Raw genomic sequence first — 14,177 nt, forward strand, 5'->3', positions numbered from 1 at the left:
GACTTCTTTTTCAAAAAATATACCCAAGTATATCGCGTGAACGCATCCATGAAGGCAACATAGTAGCGAAAATCATTTGAACAGATTGGTGCAGGACCCCAAACATCAGCAACAACCAACTGAAGAGGTGCAATATACTCAGTGAATGATTTCTGAAATGGGAGTTTATGTTCTTTGCCAAGATGACAAGCAACACAAGGAGACAACTCTTTATTCGAATCAACAGAAGTATTACAGTTGGCTAAAGCCTTTGTAAGAATTGATTTACAAGGGTGACCAAGTCTAGCATGCCACACATTTAATGAAACATTCGAGCTTGCTGTAAAACATTGAGCTAATCCAGATGACAATACATTAGGGTAGGTGCCATGTAAGTGTAGCTTGTAGAGACCATTCTGAACAGACCCTCGAAGAAGCACCTCCCTAGTCTTGAGATCACGCACTTGACACTCTTGAGGAAGAAACTCAAATATCACTTGATTGTCTTTGGTGAATTTGGATACAGACAAAAGATTTTTTGTTATACCAGGAACAAATAGCAAAGATATCATGTATGACGGCCGTGTACGAGTGAGTAAAGAAGACTGACCAGTAGATAACACAAGGAGTGCATTGCCATTACCGACGTACACTTTACCTGGGCCATTGTAAGTAGTGCTTTCACCTATTGAGGAAGCTGAGTGAGTGAGATGATGGGTTGCCCCAGAATCTGGATACCACGCATTATCATCGACTGTCTCAGGAGTTGCAATGAGGGCCTGAGGGGGCGTAGGTGCAGGAGGAGTTGCACTAACAGGTGGTGAAGAGTTTGCAAGAAACGGATGAGGCCAGTTAGGAACAAGTGGAAAATACCAACCTGATGGAGTTGAAGAGGCAGCATTGGTGGATGGCATAGGGGACGATGCCCAAGGGACCATAGATGAGTCAGTGCCATACATACATATATTTACTTGTGAAGAAGGTAGAGGTTTGTAACCTGTACTCTTATAGGACGCATCAAACCTATAGTAGCAGCGGTCCACAAGATGCCTTTTCTTTCCACACAACTGACATTGAAACCGAGAGTTAGAAGAACGTGCACGTCCATGACTCCGAGTATTGGAGGAGGGACGATAAGTCGGTGTAGGTTCAGGAACACTTGAAGGTTGATGCGTCACCATATTAACCGAACTAGGAATCTCAGACACAAGATCTTGCAATCGGGCTTTAGCATCAAGAAGCATTGTAGTCACCTCCTGAGCGTTGTAAGGAACTGGGCTGGCTGTGATGATCGTAACAACAGACTCATATTCAAGTGGCAGACCATTAAGTATAGCAGTGACATGCTCATGGTCACTGATGACTTCTCCGCAACTTGCAAGATTTGCACAAAACCCCATAATCTTGACCAAGAACTCTCTCATATATAGATTACCCTTGCGTTGAGAGTGCAAGGCACGCCTATAAAACATTAACCTAGACGTAGTTTTACTGCCATATGAGCAACAATGGCATTCCAGATTTGGGCACTAGTGTCCATACCAATAAGATGAGGAAGAACAGCTGGACTTACAGAGGATAGAAGCTAAGAAGCAAGAGCACTGTCCTGCTGCTCAAATCGAGCAAACTCTGGGTTCTCATGAAACACACCATCAGCATCAGGAATTAGCGAAGAAGGAGGAACCGTACCAGTGTCCAAGAACCGTTGAAGCTTGTATGTCTTGACGGCCAAAAGAACCTGTTGGCGCCATAGTAAGTAGTTAGTATCATCAAGAAGTACACTTATTTTCTTAGTAGCAAAAAATCAGCCATCGACAACACCATCTGTAAGACTAGATGTCATGGCCGGTGTAGCAGAATGAGCAGCTGACGGACTGGTAGGCTGCGACATAGATAAACGAATGAGAAAAGAGAAAAAAAAAATCTTGGGATCAATTGGCTCTTGATACCATGTTAAGCTAAGTAAAGAATACAATCAAGAAGAATATCATCTTATTGCTTTTTTCATGAACAGAGTAGATACATGCTATTATATACTAGAATAAGCATGCTGACCACGCAAGTTCACTACTAACAAACTAACAGTTAACCCGTTATTAACAGTGGAACTACTAACAGACTAACTAACTTTTATTAGTTATGCTAACATTTTAGTATTTTTACAATTAAATTGGTGTCAAATTGACTCGTGACGTAAACTCTATCCGTCAGTTTATATATAGTATAATTTTCAAAGAGTTCAGTGACTAAACATTCTTATATAATATTTTTATATAGTATTTTATTGTTAATCATAAAAAGTAATTATAAATTAAATAAAAATAAAATTTGAACTTTATTATAATAATAATTCAAACATCACGATTTGAATTAACTTTGGATTTCTTAATATTCTTAATATTCTTTTCTTCGTCCCTAATAAATTTTATAATAATAATATAGATGAACGAAGACCTCGCAAATATCTGAATGCTTACAATTATAATAAGATAAATTATATAAACAAGTTAACTTACACCATTACGTACCAAATAAAAAGGATTTGGAAATTAAAAAAATACTAAATTAATTTTTTAAAGAAGAAAAATTGTCAATTTTTAATGTCATTTTCAGCTTCTTAATTTCATAAGCTTCGAGATTTTTTTTTTGTTTTAATTTTCTTTTTCTAAAATTAAAAAGAAACTCTTTTTACAAACAATTGGACAATGCATTTTCAAAAGTAGTTTGACAATCATTATCCACAATTGGATACCTTCCAATTGATTTGAATTAAATGATGGCAATACAATGTACACTTTCATATTTTATTATATATTTCCAACAACCTTTCGTGTTTGGTTAATTATTTTTTAATTAAATAATTATAATTTATAATTTATAATTATATTTTTATTTTTAAAAATTGCTTGAATTTAAAAATTTATATCTAATTGTTAATATTTTATTTTTTTAATTTATTAATGTGACATTATAAAATTTAAAACAAGCACTCACTTTATAATTATGTAAAAAAATAACATTGTAAAAGACTTGAACTTAACAAAAATTAATAATATTAACAATTCTTTAATTTTGTATTAATATTTTAATTAAAATAAAATATTTAAATTAACTAATGACATTATAAAAGTTGAGGTACTAAATTATATAAAAATTAAATATAAAATCAAATATCTCATTTCAGCATAATATACAGACCAAAATTAAATTTTAATTATTTTTATATAATTAAAAATTAAATTGATCAAAATTAAAATTTTACCATTATTATTAGTAATGTAAAAAAAAAACTAAGGATAAGTGTAAAAAAAAATTTCTTATGACTTTCTTTTTATATATATAGTAGTATAGATTTTGACTTTTTTTTTTAATTTTTAAAAATTAAATTATAATACATTCATGAAAAAATATATAACAAATATATTTATTAAAAATTGATGCAAAATAAAAATAAAAATTTAATTTAAACGATAAAATTAATATGTAATATTTTAATTTTGTATATATCATGTAATAATATCAAACAAAATATTATTATTTGTGAATAAATTAAAATGTACTTTTGTTAATAAGCAAGTTGTGCTCTAAAAAGAAAAAAGATTCTTAAAAATTACCTGCAAGTCGCTATAAAAATAGATAAATCAACATTTAATCCCTAGATTTTTTAATTTTTAGGCATTGATCCTTAAATTCTTTTGTAGTTTACATGAGGTCTAGAATTTGGTTGGTTTTCTTAATTTAACCTTTAAACTTGGATTCATTGTGATACGTTCACATGGCAGCTGTGTTTTTTATTATTATGTAATAACAGATTGGGTTCACATCAAAAAAGCAAACAAAAGGTCAATTGCACTTCACATCCTTAAATTATAGTTTAGATTTTAGATTCTAAATTTATTTTAACTATATATATATTATATATCATATCTATATATCTATATATTATATATATTATCTATATATATAGATATGATATATATCATATATATATCTATATATTATCTATATATATAAATATGATATATATCATATATATATATATCTATCATATATATATATAGATCATATTATATATATGATATATATGATCTATATATATATTATCTATATATATATATGATATATATATTATCTATATATATATAGATATAGATATCTATATATATATGATATATATCTATATCTATATGATATATATTATAGATATATATATAGATAGAGATTATCTATATATATATGATATATACATATATCTATATATATATCTATCATATATATATATAGATCATATTATATATATGATATATTATCTATATAGATATGATATCTATATATAATATATCATATATGATCTATATATATATCATATATCATATATTATCTATATATATATTATCTATATATATGATATATATCATATCTATATATCTATATATTATCTATATATATAGATATGATATATATCATATATATATATATATCAAAACGTTGTAATTGACTCTCAATACTTAAGGTGATTTTCCATCAGCCTATATGTCAGTTTGATGTTAAATAGTACCTCAAATTTTACATATAACATTATTAAAATAAATGGATCAAAATTTAGATATGTGTGCTTGTCATATAAAATTTAGACTTAATATATTAAAATAGTATAAAGTGTGGCAAAAGTACTATAAAGCTTGTTATACTAGTTGTTATATTGTATTTTACCTTCTTTATTAAAAAATTGGATAAATCAGTCATTACATGTTAAATCAAAAAGTAAATTAATCTTTTTTGTTAAAAAATTCATCTATTTGTACTATTAAAAATTGGCATGGTTGATGGAATAATTAGATAGTGATACACGATGTGCCACATATACCTCATGTTGACATCCAGGGATTAGTTTTTAACAATAGAATTGGATGGAACTTTTAATTGAAAGATCAAACTGCTCTTTGATCTAACATACAAAGATTAAATTACTCATTTTTTAGTATATGGGGCAAAATACAATCTGACTCCTAATACAATGGCCCCATGATACTTTTACTCGCAAAGTGCATTAAATTTAGAGGGGTTGAATTTTTTTAACAATTCAAGCTACTGACAAACTTGTTTAAAATCTAATCTACAAGTTTTAAATATGCTTCACATCCGACTTGGTCTAGCATTGAACATCTAGAGTGATGACTAAACCAATCAAATAGCGTGATTGATCCAATACTAATACTTTGAGAATTCAATTAAAATATTTTATAACTTTGAGGATCAATTTAAAATTTAAGCCATCATGTAAGGGCATATGGTAAAAATAACCCTAGATTAAAATAAAAGCGGATAAGATATTGAGATGTTCGGCAAAAATGCGTAAAGCTCACTCTCTCTATTAAGCCAAATGGAGGCGTCGGCATGATGCCGGATGGGCCCCACCAGACCTCCAAATCAGTAATAAAAAAATTATAAGCTTGTTGGACCCACTAGATTTTTTGGACGCATCTTGAATCTTTAATAAGTATTTAAAAATTAATAATAATAATAATGCATCGGGACAATCACAGAGGTTTCGTGGTAGGTCCGCACGTAATTTGTAGAATTTGATTGAGCATATAAAATAATAGAGTAGGACAGACTATAGAGAATTATTCAATATCATTTATAGATTAGATCATAGATGGATATTTATATACGTGCTCATGATGTGGCACCATCAATCATTATTTGGATGCCGTTAAAGAAGGGATAACAAAATCGAGAAATTCGGAAATTGATTTGAAAAATTCGTGGTTATGTAAATTGAATCCATTCGGATTTTTATTTAATTAATAAATAATTGTGTAAATTATATTCAATGTTATTAAATTATTTGGAAGTTTATGTTTTGATGATTAAGTTTTAAAAATTTATATAATGGTTATTGAATTATTTGAAAGTTTTTATTTAAGTAATTGTGATATTAAGTTTTTTAAAGTTCTATTAGCAAGTTCAAAGTGATGATTTAATGATTGATACAGTAGATCAGTACCCATCGATGAGTAAAAGAATATATTTTAAACCCAATTAGATCTAACTATCAATGTTGAAGATTGGAGATGAAAATTGTTTGAATTTTAATTCGTAAATTTTTATATTTAAAGTTGTTTCATGGAAAAAATGAATTGTATAAAAGAAGGGAAGGAGAACTTTCAGTTGCAAGCCGTGCGAATAGAGAATGCCATACAATAATGATTCTAAAAGCATGGAGACTTAAATGGAAACTTTCGAATTGTTTAGTGACTATTTTATAACTTTTTAAAGTTAAATGACCAAAACGTAAACTTACTAATAGTTTAGCATCCTTGAGTGTAGTTTACCTTAATTAAATTTAGTTTGATATGATTTAAAATTTATTGTATATTTAAAATACTTAAAAGAACTTAAAATTTTTATATCAATTTTATTTTTTAAAAAATATTTGTGAACAAATATGTGAAACTTTAAAAAATAATATTAAAATTTTAAAAAAATCATTTTATTAAAATAATATCCTAAAATCTAAAATCCAAAATTAATATAAATATGAAAAATTAAATGAAACCTAAATATCAAGATTGATTTAAAATTTTAAAACTGTCTTAACTCTATAATGTAAAAAGAATTTTACTGATGATTGGTTAAGAAAAAGATAATTACATCTCATATGTGATTAGAAAATATTTACCGGTAAGTGATAATTTGTGATGAACATCTATCTTTTAATGGATTTATAGAATATTAATGAGTAGTTATTGGACTCGTTTCAATAGATATCTTAAAAAAAATTATTTATTGATTAAACAAATGTATTTATATAAATATATATGCAGTTTTCAAAATAAGAAATTACTTTATGTAAAATTAGAATGACAAATATTTTAAAATTTAGATTTATTAAAACGATCCAATATTATTATTTTTTAACTCAAATTTTGTAGGTTGATATAATTAGGGCTATAAATGAATCGAACTTGAAAGAATAAACCTCTGTTCATGTTCATCTGTTTATTGTTAAGTTTATTCGTGTTCAATTTGTGTTCGTTAAGAATTTTAAATTTTTGCTCATATTCGTTTATTTAAAATTATGTGTGTTCATGTTCGTTTGTTTAATGTTCACGAACATACGAACATGTTCATTTAACTTAATCGAACATGTTAAGGAACATGTTCACGAAAATATAATTAAACATGTTCACGAACAATGTTAATAAATAATAAACAATCAAACAAACAATAAATACATATACACATATATTGTTTAAATATAAAATAGTCAAATATAAATATTAATAATTATATTATAAATGCAAAAAATACAAATTAATACAATTTTATTAATATATATTAATGTAACAATAAACGAGTTTTAAGATAGTTTTATTAATATATACTAATAGAATTTTTATAAAAATCATTGATAAATAAACGAGTTTATAAACGAGTTTATTCGTAAACATAAACAAACTGAACACACTTCTGTTTGTTCGTTCGTTTATTAAACGAATATAAAAATTTTGTTCATACTCATTTATTTAACTTAATAAATAAACATAAACAAACTTTATACCAAGAGTTCATCCAACATTCTATTTATTTTACCCTTAAATATAATCGCATGTGATATAAACACAGTGAACGTCTTCCATTGGTGGCCACCGTCATTCTTTTTTCTTTTTCTTCAATAATTATACAATAATATACATGTGTTTATATAATCAATTGTATTTGTCAGATCACTGTCAAATAATACATATCTGATGGAGTTCTTGATTTTGATTTTAATTTTTTTTAAAAATATATTGCAGTTATAATAAAATTATTTTATATTAAAAGGAATACATATCCAACTAATAACTTAATTTAATTTTTTTATATATAATTTGTATTTTAATCTATAATTTTTCTTAATTTTAAAATAGAAAAAAAAGGGGGTTCAAATTCATTTTCTTTTTATTACTAAAATAGTAACGGTATTGATTGAGCTCAACATGGATTTAAACTTTGCAAATAAATTAAAAAGATATATTAATATAACTTAGTAAATGCTAATAATATTTAATAGTATTATAAACTTAAGTAATTAATATAATCATTCTTATATGAGTTCAATTTGATGAACTTTTTGGATTTTCTCAAATGATGAATTTTTTATGTGAATTTTGAACTTTATTTTGGAAAATTGGATTTTATTTTATAATTTTTAGACAATACTTTATATAGATTTAAAAACTTTTTGGTAAATATTTTTAAAATAATTATTTTATTCAAAATATTTTTTAAATTCTCGACTTTCTCAGTGATAGTGTTATCTAGGTGAAAGAAGTATCATAGAGGCCTTTATTCTAAAAAATAAATTGCATTTTATCCCTCTATTAAAAATAGATAAATTTAGTCTATATGTCTTTTATCAAAGGGTATATTGGCCATTTTTATTAAAAGTTTCATTTATTTGTACTATTAAAAACTAGCGTGATTGGCGGAATAATAAGATAGTGAAACTTGACATGCCATGTGTACCTTATGCTGACATATAATACCAATATTTAACAGTAAAAAAGAATTTAAATTTTAATAAAATGATCAGTTTACTCTTTGATTTAATGTATAGAGACTGATTTGTTTATTTTTTAATAAAAAGAGCAACATACTGTAATACCCCAAATTTTGAATTTATGTTTTGTTAAAATCTATCATAATTAAGTATTTGTTTCAATGGTTAATTGCTTGGAATGTGTGTTTAAGGTTATGAGTCCAAATCTCATTCTTTGAAAATTTTGTTATTTTTGTCCCTATCATTAACTCTATATTTTGATTTAAGTTTTATTTTCGGTCATTTCATGTTAGAATGAATTTGTTGGTTTAGTAATAAGGTGTTAGCTTATCATTTTGTCTTATTTTCGAATCTCTGTATGAGCAAAATGACAAAATTTTTGTTAATCCCGTTTGAGTCGATCATGTAGTAATTGTGGTCTAATCGAGATCTGTATGTGGAGAAAATATGATAAGTTATCAAATTATTGAGTAAGTTAGGGTTGAAATCGTTTTAAAAAATATTATATTTTTGTTATTATCTTTTCTTATCTTTGTTAAATTTAATTAAAATTTAATTTAATTTATTTTTTTTTTGCCAAAATTTGCCCTATTCCCCACGTTTCCCCACCTTCCCATTGACCAATTCATTTGTTTTGCTTTTCTGCCAGTAAAATCACTAGTCAAAATTTGCTTTTTTTTTTTTAGCCTTTTAGATTTTGTTTCTTTAATTCTTTAATTTATTTATTTTTATTATTTTTGTTTCAAGTGTTACCATTTATTTTTCTTTCCCAATTCCACGTTTCTTTAATTTTGTTTTACCTTTCTTTCTGATTTATTTCGCACTACTATATTCTCTTTCTCTTTTCTTGTTACTATAAATTCTTTTTGGAACTTTAATCCTTGTTCTGTTTACTGCAAATGGTGGGGTAAGTTTTCTTTACGTTCTCTTGTATATGTGTGGGTTATAAATGTTTTTAGGCGTTGGGGTTGTATTAAGTTTGTGTTTTTGGGTTTTTGTAATAATTTCGATACATTTTTAGGAAGAGAACGAGAAGCAATCGGAAGTCATCCAACAACTTAGACGTTGAGCAATCGGAAGTCCTCCAACAACTTAGACGTTGGTTTGTTGTTGATTTCTTTTGGGGTAGTGTTCGAATGCGTTTTTGGGGGGTCGATTAAGTACGTTGTGGTTGAATTTTTGTTAAGTTTCCTGAACCGTTACTAATTTGGTTGTGATAATTATCAATTTAAGTGTTGGATATCTCGTAGTTGCTTTCGCATTGAAATCGTATTAGGTGTGTAACGAAAAACCTGAAAAACAGTGAACGACGAAAGTTATAAGTCGACACTGTCGACGCCACACGACCGTGTGCAAACTTTGAGCCACATGGTTGGGCCAGTTGGGCTGTGTGGACCACATGAGCGTGTTTGAGGTCGTGTGGGCCCAAAATTCTAAAATTTTCACTAGGACCGTAAACAGCATTTGAATCGAACGTAGGGTTTTTGTAGGGTTGGTATGTTATTAATTAAGTTATAAAGCATGAATTTTGGACATCTGTTAGTGTAAAATAGAATATTTGTTCGCATGTCTGAAATTAAGTTTTATGAGTAATGTCGAAACCATTTTTTTGTAAAAGCGGGAATAGACTTTGTTTAAAAATGAAAATTAAAACAGGAGTCGCCACCGATCTTTATTAGGTGTGATCAGATCACCTTTGTTTTAATAATACTTTTTTGTTTACTAAAACGGTGTTTTTGGTTTACGAAACTCAAGAGAATGGGTCCGGGAGTCGGTTACGTGTGAGGAAGGATTAGCACCCTCGTCACGCCCAAAATTGGTACCAAATTGATTAGTTAGTGTCTTAATGTCGAAAGTTGAAAATCGTGAACGGATTTAAGATACGATCTTTTTTATCAATGTCGATTTTAAAAACGCTTGAATTAGCTCAAAACAATTGTTAAAGATTTCCTTGTCTCGAGATATCAGAGTATCACATCCCGTAAGTTAGGATGCGATACCATGAACTCCCGGGCGCAAGTTTGTCTTTAATTTTAATTGGGATTCTGTGTATTTTAAAACTCGAAAGGATATTTGGTCATTTAAGATCAACGGGAAAACCGAAACCCCATAAGTTAGGGCACAATTCCTCGATGTTCCAAAACGCGAAACATTGCTTTATTTTGAAAATTTTTGTTTTTGAACAATAGCGAGTACGATATTTAAACAACGTGCATTATTTGTTTGGATTCAAATAAAACGATTTATTGGATAAATGCAAGGAGGCTTGATTCATGAGGCAATGATCTGAAATACAAAAATAGTAATGAGCCTAGAATAACGATACATGAACACGGCATTATACGAATGAATAACAACAATACAAAAATATGAAATAAACGAATTAAAGTATACAATGGCAATAATCATACAACATTTAAATAATAACATCGATAAATAAAGACCAATGAATTAAATGATAAAAAACTATAAAACAAATTAAAATATATAAAATGTAAACAAATTTTAGAATGATAATAAATGAGTTTAAAATAAATAATGTAAAAGAAGAATTTTAAAATCTATAATACACAAAGCAAATTAAAAAAAAGATATATATGAATAATTTTAAAATAGATAATATGTATATATAAAAGTGTAAAATAAATAATATTTAAAAAATCTAAAATAAATAATAATAAAATCATTTGAAATAAGTAAAAAGGGTTTAAAATAAGGTATATAAGATAATTTTAAAATAAGTAATATATAAGTCAATTTAAAATAACATATAACAAGTTTAAAATATATAATATGTAAAAGAATTAAAAGTAGACAATATAAATATATTTTATAATAATAACAGTTCAAATGTAATATAAAAAAAGTTATTTGAAATACATAATATACAATAACTTAAGAATAAACAATATAAAATAATTTGAAATAAATATATTTAACAAAACAGTTTTAAAAGAATAATAAATATATAAAAAGCTTGAAATAAACTATGTATATACATATATATAATAGGAAGGAATATAAAATAAATAATACATAAAAAATAGATTAGGATAAAATATATACATAAAACAAGTTAAAATAAAGAATAATATTTAGATAAACAGTACATTAAAATAAGTTAAAATAGATGTAAAGTAAATAACATATAAAGTATTTAAAATAACATATAATGAAATTGGTTTTTTTTATTAAAAAAAAGGTTAATAAATGAAGTAAATAGATTTAGGACATGAAAAACGAGTTAAAATTCGAGGTATAAGATTATAAATACTGGAAAGTTAATCAAGGATCAAAACAAAACGAGCAGAAACTAGCAGGGACTAGATGGAAAAATATCCCCTAGATGGAAAAATATCCCCTAGATGCTCTGCGCGCGTTTACCCTGACAGCACAAGGGACCATATCGAAAACCAAACGAAATCTAAGGGCTAAATTAAAAAAACAAAAGAAAACAAAAAATGGGGCATGATTGAATGGAGTTGCGAAGGAGAAGGACTAATCGCACAAATCTCCCCTTTAGGGAGAATGCGCAGACCCCACCCCCACCAAACGACGGCGTTTCAAAGATGAAATAAAACAAAAAAAAATCCTTCTTTTTTATTCTGCCGTTTCCTCTTTTATTTTCCAAGAAAGAAAAGAACCACAAAACACTCTCTCCCCCCCTTTTTCTCTTTTCTTCTAGGGGTTTGAAACCCATCATCGCCGCCATCGTCATGCCCCCTTGAAGCCACCGTGGTTTCCACTGTAGACGGTGATCGGGACCACGTGAAATCGGGTTTTTAACCCCTTTTGAAGCGAGCTCGACGGCGAGGGTTTCCCAGACCGAAGAAGATCCAAAAGAAGAGGAACCCCCACGACCTCTTTGGGCCGAATCCGACAATGGAGAAGTGGTCTTCGATGACGGGGTTGCGTGGATTCGGGTAAGTTCCTTCTTTTTCCTTGATTCGTTTTTTGGTTTTAAAGTAAGTTAACAAATAAAAATGAAAAATAAAATAAAGTAAAGCGGAAATAAACAAGAAGATCCAGATATCAGAGAATTCTAAGTTAACCTTCTAAATTTTCTATTCTGTTTTTGATTTCTGATGTTTGTAAAAATATACAAAGGGAAGATTTCAGCTTTTATAACCGAGTTACAAACTGTTAGTTTCTATTGTTTTGTCTTTTTGCTATTGTTTTTTTCTATCTTGCATGTTGAACTCTCTGCTGTTGTATTTAATTTTTGCAGGTGTCAATGGTGCATGATGGCTGGTGGTAGGCACGCGGTGGCGGCAGTCAGACATGCGTGGAGGGAAGCAGCGGCTGCAGCTCTTTAGGAGGGTTTGGGTTTTTTTTTTGCTTTCTGAAAATGATAAGAGTGGGCTAGGGCTATTAGGGTTTGTAAATTGGGTTTTGGGTCTGATATGTAATGGGTTTTAAATTTTGGGCTATTTAATTATTTATTTGTTTGGGTTTTATTTTTTGTTTTATTGATTCGGGCCAAAATTGGCTATTACAAGTAAAATATGTAATATGCTATGTTTAATCTGAAGAAAACATTATGTATGTTCTGTATCTATCATGATAAGCATGCACGTCGTAAATATATCTAATATATGTTAGTTTTGCATTTGCATTTGGGATGAGAATTGTGTATTGGAGGAAGTATGAGGAGTTTAATTTTCTACCGTAATTGGTGGCACGACTACATCTATTTCTGTATATGGCGATAATTCACTTATTGGTTTAGCAGTTAAGTTGCAAATATTCATACTAATACTAACTGGTGTGTAGGGATGGGTATTCCATACCTCATATGGTGTTTGGGATGGTCGGAGTTGATGTGTAGCGAAAGGAGGCAGAATTATATTTTTGCATTTGTACTGCTCTGATATATTCAACATCTGCCATATTTGTTTGAATAATTTTTGTTGTTTGAACAAAATGTTACACACTGAATTTCAAAAACTCACATTCTCAATGTCTGTCACTTTTAGGTAACCCTCAGACTTAGGTGGATCGATGCGATAGGAGCTCAGTTATGATTTTTTTGGATTTTATGTGTTTTGTAAAATTTGGACTATCTTTAGCCATTTTGGGACTGTTTAAATTTATGAACTTTACTATCTAATTTTTAACTGTTTTATTATTTTTGGTGGGTTTACAACTTGTTTTTGCGAAATATTGATTTTTAAATTACAAACCATGTTTTCAAAACTGAACTCAAATAAGACTTTCCACAGCAAACTCAAATGTTTTTAAAATAAAATTTTCTATATAAACAACATTTTTGATAATAGATTAAGAGAGATGGGCTTACAAACAAACCAGATTTTAAGCAACAAATGCTAAACGATGATTTTTTTAAAAACAAATAGATTTTGAATTTTCAATCGATTTATAGTATCATCTCTAAATTTGGCCATAACGTCTAGGTCGAGTTTGAGGTGTTACATTTGGTGGTATCAGAGCATGATTGAAAAACTCGAGCCATGAAATTTTGGGTTCAAAATTTTAGTTAAAACTATTTTCTGAACAAAATCGTTTTCAACTTTAATCTGAGAAAAAAGTCTATGGAATACCGAGTCTCTGACACCGATCATGTATGTTGATAAACCGTAATTTATACATATTTTTACCCCATGCCTAACGCATTTATGGATGGTTT

The 14,177-nt window shown here is 28.1% G+C and overlaps 1 long non-coding RNA gene across 1 annotated transcript; it reads left to right on the forward strand.

Moving 5' to 3' along the window:
- The first annotated feature begins 11,721 nt into the window (after positions 1-11,721).
- On the forward strand, positions 11,722-13,075 carry LOC107937291 (uncharacterized). The gene is made up of 2 exons (XR_001694638.2): positions 11,722-12,453; positions 12,759-13,075. It is a non-coding gene; the product is annotated as an uncharacterized lncRNA (long non-coding RNA).
- The last annotated feature ends 1,102 nt before the right edge of the window (positions 13,076-14,177 follow it).

Source organism: Gossypium hirsutum, chromosome A07 (assembly GCF_007990345.1).
Source record: "Gossypium hirsutum isolate 1008001.06 chromosome A07, Gossypium_hirsutum_v2.1, whole genome shotgun sequence".
NCBI classification, from domain to species: Eukaryota; Viridiplantae; Streptophyta; class Magnoliopsida; order Malvales; family Malvaceae; genus Gossypium; species Gossypium hirsutum.